A 6000-nucleotide genomic window follows, 5' to 3' on the forward strand; every position below is an offset into this window, starting at 1 on the left:
TTATTGCCAGGCAGAGAATCAAAGGAAGATCAAACATTATTTTTAGTATTTTGCACTGCTGTGTTGCCAAGCCCTTGTATTGTCCCAGACATTCTTATTTGACACATATATTAATGTTTTCAGTACTGGTTGCATAATAATAGTAATAATAATAATAATAACAACAACAACAACAACAAAGAAGTGAGAAAAAATTGATTTTATCTGAGTCAACTTGGGGCAGAAGAAGAGAGGTAGAATGTGAATATAACTACTTAGTTCTATTAGGATATATACAATAACTAAAAAAATGATCTTGTTTTTAAAATAAAAGATTGCATTTTACCATAATACTTTATCATTTTTCTAAAATGCTTTATTTCAGGAAATTACATGGCATCATCCAGTACCAAAAAAGGGATGCATGTTAAACTCTTCCCCTTTCCTTATATACATTTCCTCTAAGTCATATTCAACAATTTTGTTTTCTAACATTTTCTGAAAATCATACCCTTTGCTGCTGCTGTAGTGTCCTGGTTAAATGAACCATTTCATCATTCATGAAAGAATTAATGAAGTGACTTCCAAAACTGAGTGCTTCTACATAGGCTTCTCAAATTCATCCTTCACACTACTGCCAGGTGATCTTTCTTGAATAAATGGCTACCCAACACACACTTTTGCTTACAGTCCTCTAGTGCCTCATTATTTGCAACTGCATGTTTTAAATAGTGGTCTAGGGCTTACTACTAGTTGAGTAGAAGGGGGGAAAATCTATCCAGGAAGATGTTTCATTTACATTTTAAAATAAATTCAAGTAAATTTTTAGATCATGTCTTAGGAGATGTAATATGTTCATGTGAATGGTCTGTTTGCAAAAAGATAGATCTGGCAGAAATTTTTTCTCATGATTATTTTGTCAGTTGAACACCTTCTTCCCTTTTCTGTTTCACCCTCAATTTATATCTCATAGAATCCTACTTATATGAACACTTTGGAAATATGCCCTGGCCTAATGTGTAAATTCAAAATTGCTTAGAATGGTATAAAAGGCCATAATTTTGCCTTTGGCTAAAAATCCAATTATATCTGCTTTTACTTATAATCTTATGATTTATGTTTTATTAATGGAAAATGTATTTAATTCTCTGCAAAAAAAATCCTGTTTCATGAACTCTAGACTGGAATGACTCTTTTGTCTCCTTCTTCTGCCCCTTTTCTCTTATTAAACTGGCTTAACACTGTCTAATGGAACTTTCTGTAAGCAAAAATTGTTTTATAGATGCACAATTCAACATGGTAGTCATGACCTACCATGGTAGCTGTTGCGCTCTTGGAATGTAGGTAACATATCACAGGGGCTAAAATTTCAACTCTTTTAAAATTTTAGATAATGTAAATTAAAATAGTCACATGTGTCTAGCGGCTGCTTATGAGACAATGCAGTTCAAGCTTTTTCACTTAGGCTATTAATGAAACCTTTACTGGCAATGTGCACCAGCTTTCAAGCGGAACATGATGCTTCCCTCCAAAATTTCTCTTTCCTCTGTGTGTCTGACCACCTCTTTCCATGTCTTTCAATCCTCTAGTGTCTGACATTATTTTTATTTTTATTATTTTGAAGTCCTTTCCTTTCTTAGAAGGAAAGGTTTTAATCCTTAGCCTTCTTCAGCTGTAGGTGCTTCAGAATTTTGCTTGCTGGAAATAGAATTCTTACCCAGATTCATCTTTGTTGACTTTGACAGGGAGAACAAAGATGGCCAGTTCTGATGCCCAGTCAGTGGTCACTGGGGTGATTTCCTCACTCATAAATATAAGGGTAGGAGTTTAACCTCTCATCTCAAACCTACCTCAACAGAAAACAAAACAAAACAAAGCAAAAACAAAACAAAACAAAACAAAACAAAAAAAAAAAACAACCCTATACAATACATTCTAGTTTCATCTTGTATCTTCTTATTTTTAAAAAATGCCCTGGAATTATTATGATCAGTAGAACTTGATACTTTTGTTGCTAGGCTTACTCTACATGAATCAGCTCACTAATTCCAGAAGCTCTACCTTGGCGTAGGAGATGGTTGGCACCTTTGGTACTTAAATTCCTTGTTGAGAGAAGGATGGGTGAACTATGAAGAAGAAGACTCTGTTTCTTATGTTATAGATAAAACAAATGCTACTTTAGAAAGTAATGCAATTCAAACTCAGAATAGTTCTTGATATTAATGTTGCATTGTAGGCAAAATAAAAGGGTGTTTGATTTCTAAATTCATATGCTGAGTATAGAAAAGGAAAAGTGGTCATTAATATATTTTATGTGGTGAAAATGAGAGTAAAAAAAGTGTCTAAATAGGAGAAAAACATCTTACACAAAATGCTACTCACCAATATTTGAAATATCACTTTTCATTTGTTTTCTTGTTTACTGTTTTCTCCACAAAAACATAAATATCACAAGGAAGGCATTTTTCTCTCTTGTTAGCTTCTGTGTAATCTGTACTCATAGTAGTGCTTTTACTCCTATGAATGAAGAGTAAATTTAGGTCCTCAGTGTACAGAAAAGTATGATTTATGACTAAGTAATTCCTAGAATTATGTGATTAAAAACCCCCAAACTTTACTAAACTAAAGTAATTATTCATGGAATTATAGGCATCAGGGGACATTTTAATCTAGAGTTACATTCTTGGCTTTAAAAATAATACATGAAAATATAGCCAATTTAAAGTTATTGTATTTTTGATACATGCAGGAAAAAAAAAATCTGTGCTTGAATGTGAACTTTCTGGAGGTTGAAAAATAGTATCAGTATAGATAAGAGAAAACCATTATATAATGGTTCAGTAACTATACTTTATCTCCAATGAGGAAAATAAAATACACTTGGTGGGGAAAGAAAATCTTTGAAGGCAAGGTCTCTGTCCAACGATCTGTGACCTGAAGATGCACAAAAGGACTGAAGCAAAGTAGGTGTTATATCAATGATTTCTAAGCCAGTAACAGAAATAATGATTGAGAACTAAATATAGAGTGAGAAAGCAGAGTTCACTCCCAGCTATGCTGTCAAATGCTGTTATGATCTGGGCAAACATCTGTATCCTTTAAGCCTAAATTTCTTTATAATAAAGGGACATTTTCTCCTCTGGAAAAAAAATATTCAACTTGTATTATTTGTGTATTCTTTTGTTTTGATTCTTATAACACTCATGAGTAGGAACAAATGGAAGCCACTACAGTAATATGAAAATTTGCTTAGAATGTGATCAGAAGTTCTGGCATCCAACCTCACTTCTGCTAAATGACATTTTAAAGTTATTTTAAACCTTTCTACAATTTCCTCTCATTTGGAATTATATCCATTATCCCTTCTTACACTAGAAGTTAGTGATTCCCAGGCAATATTCTGAATCAGAAGCACACAAGGCTGATGAGAATACTGTAACATACCAAACATCTCTTTATAAGACCTTTGAGCTAGTGGTAGAATGTCTTAAGAAATGAATAAAGGGGCACCTGGGTGGCTCAGCTGGTTAAGTGTTTGACTCTTGATTTTGGCTCAGGTCATGATCTCAGGGTTGTGAGAGCAGGTTGTGCTGGGCATGGAGCCTGCTAAAGATTCTCTCTCTCCCTCTCCTTCTGCCCCTCCCCCACCTAATTTTTAAAAAAGTGAATAAATGATGCAAATCACTGATGTACATATTCTAAAATAGTCATAAATTACTTTTGCCTTTCCTTTGATGAGGCAACACATAACAGCCCATTTAGCAGAAGGTAGCTGATATTGAGGAATTTCAGTTTGGCAGAAGGTCGAGTATTTTCTATGAATCTCTTCACAATGATAGTGTTTTCACCAAATTCTGCTGGAGCTCAGTCAGAGATTTACATAGCTGAGAACTTCCAATATTCTGATATTGGTTGCTATCTAAGAGTTCTGTCTCTCTCCAGTAGTGTTTCAGAAGATTAAATCTTAATGGTATGAATTGTATTATGAAGTTCCTATAAAGATAAGAAATTTTGAAGACTAATTTCAGTGTCAATTTAATTACTCCTTCAGAGCTCATGCATTTTCAAGCAATTAAATTTAATTTTTAAAGTTCTATTTCCTTGGTCACTTCATTTGTAATGCGAAATCTTTGTAAAATCTTTGTAAATCTAAAGTAGAGTTGTTTTTTTTTAACTGTTAAGAAATCATTTACTCTGAGAAAGAACAAAATAAATGAAGAAAACAAATTTTTCAGAATTCTTGCTTGTCATATTTTTTCTAAACTGAAGAAACTCTAAAGGTACTTTTCATTGCCTCTTCTGGTACAAAACAAAATAGAATATGTTTCTATTTTTGTTTTCTTTTTCCTATTATTCCATAAAATAGTGTGAAGGTCATATTTATTTGCCTATTCTCAACATTTTCAGACAAAATAAAATTACTATAATTTTCTGAGCATCTTTATATTGAATTCTATCTGCTCAAGTGGTTTATGCAAAGGGAAAAGCCAGTAATTATGACTGTGTCATTAATTATTACTTGATGTCCTAAAAATAGAAACTAAGAACATGAAATGTATTGGCTTAGGTTAAAATCTTTAGGGACTAATTTACATAAGGAGGTGTTATGTTAGAAATAAGATATTAGAAAAAAGTTGGAACCAGAAGAATATACTAAACCTCCCTCATGTCTGTTAAATACATACTGGCCAATAAGCAATGTACATGAAAGCCCTGATCCGTGAGCATAGATTGAGAACTCAACTCCAAGTGCAGTCACATGGGGAATTAGGGCATCAGCATATATATCTGAGTGGGACACAATTCAGTCCATAACAGGACACACTGAGGAAAGTCAACGGACATCCTACAGAAGGACAGAAAAAGTAAATCAATAAGAGCCTAGTATCAAAATATACAAACAATGCTTATAATTCAACAACATGAAGATAACACAATTAAAATTATATGTTATATTAAGAATTTTAAAATTCTATTAATGTCATTGTCACTATTCCATGTGCCTATGCACCTAGGAAAAAATCAGTCATCTAAAGGTAGGGAGAATGGTTTTTGTGATAGTCTAGCAACAATCCCTACTGTGGCCTGTCCTTTTGGCTACCAGTGTATAAACAGATATTTGTCTTTCTGAGTATGTAACACCTTCATCCTTTCCCTAATGGAAGCAACGCTGATGTCTTTCATTTACTCACATTCATTAATAGCTGAACATTCAAGATGTCTGAGTGACATGGAATTCTCCCCAACAAATCCAAATAAGGCCCAGAACAATCTTGAAATCTACAAATTGAAATACAAGATTTTTGTCCCATGTACACCCATAGATATTCTATTCAGAGAAGAAGAGTCTGAGAAATACATTAGCTGATAGCCAATTGGGATACACTAGATAGGAAATAATGTTCAACGTGAAAAATAAAGACTACTCTGGCCATAAAGGCAAGTTTACTAGCTAATTTAAGGTGTAAGAACTTGATTCTTCTCTTTGGGAAGACCTTTCAACCCTTTTCCCATTGTGACCCTGGATTTGTCTTTGGGAATATAGGAGAAAGGAAAGGAGTGTGTGCTTATTCAATAGCTCTCTATGGCTGTATATCAGATACACATTGCAGAGGTTGCCATCAGATACACATTGCAGATGTTGTAGAAATTTTGTAGCCCATTTCCTATTGATATCATTTGGCCATGGGGATTGTTTAAGGCTTTTAATTATAGGTCAAATTAAGTTTCTTTTAAACAAAAAAATTTCCTGAAAAACACAGTAAAATCCCAATTACTTCTGGTCAATCGCATATGCAAATAATCACAGTCAAGGCCTTTGTCAAGACAAAATTTTTAAAGTGTGAGTGAAATTTCTTGATTTTTTTTCTAACTTCTGTGTCCTGCCCACCCTTCCTGTGATATAGTAGACATCACCATCAACAAGATCACGGTCTTTGTAGAGAAGAGCACAAGTCTACTAAGGCTGTAAAAGTTATGTAAACTCTTTCCTGTTTCAGTTTGAGATAAAGGTATTTCAAA

The sequence above is a fragment of the Martes martes genome, assembly GCF_963455335.1.
Source record: "Martes martes genome assembly, chromosome: 5".
NCBI classification, from domain to species: domain Eukaryota; kingdom Metazoa; phylum Chordata; class Mammalia; order Carnivora; family Mustelidae; genus Martes; species Martes martes.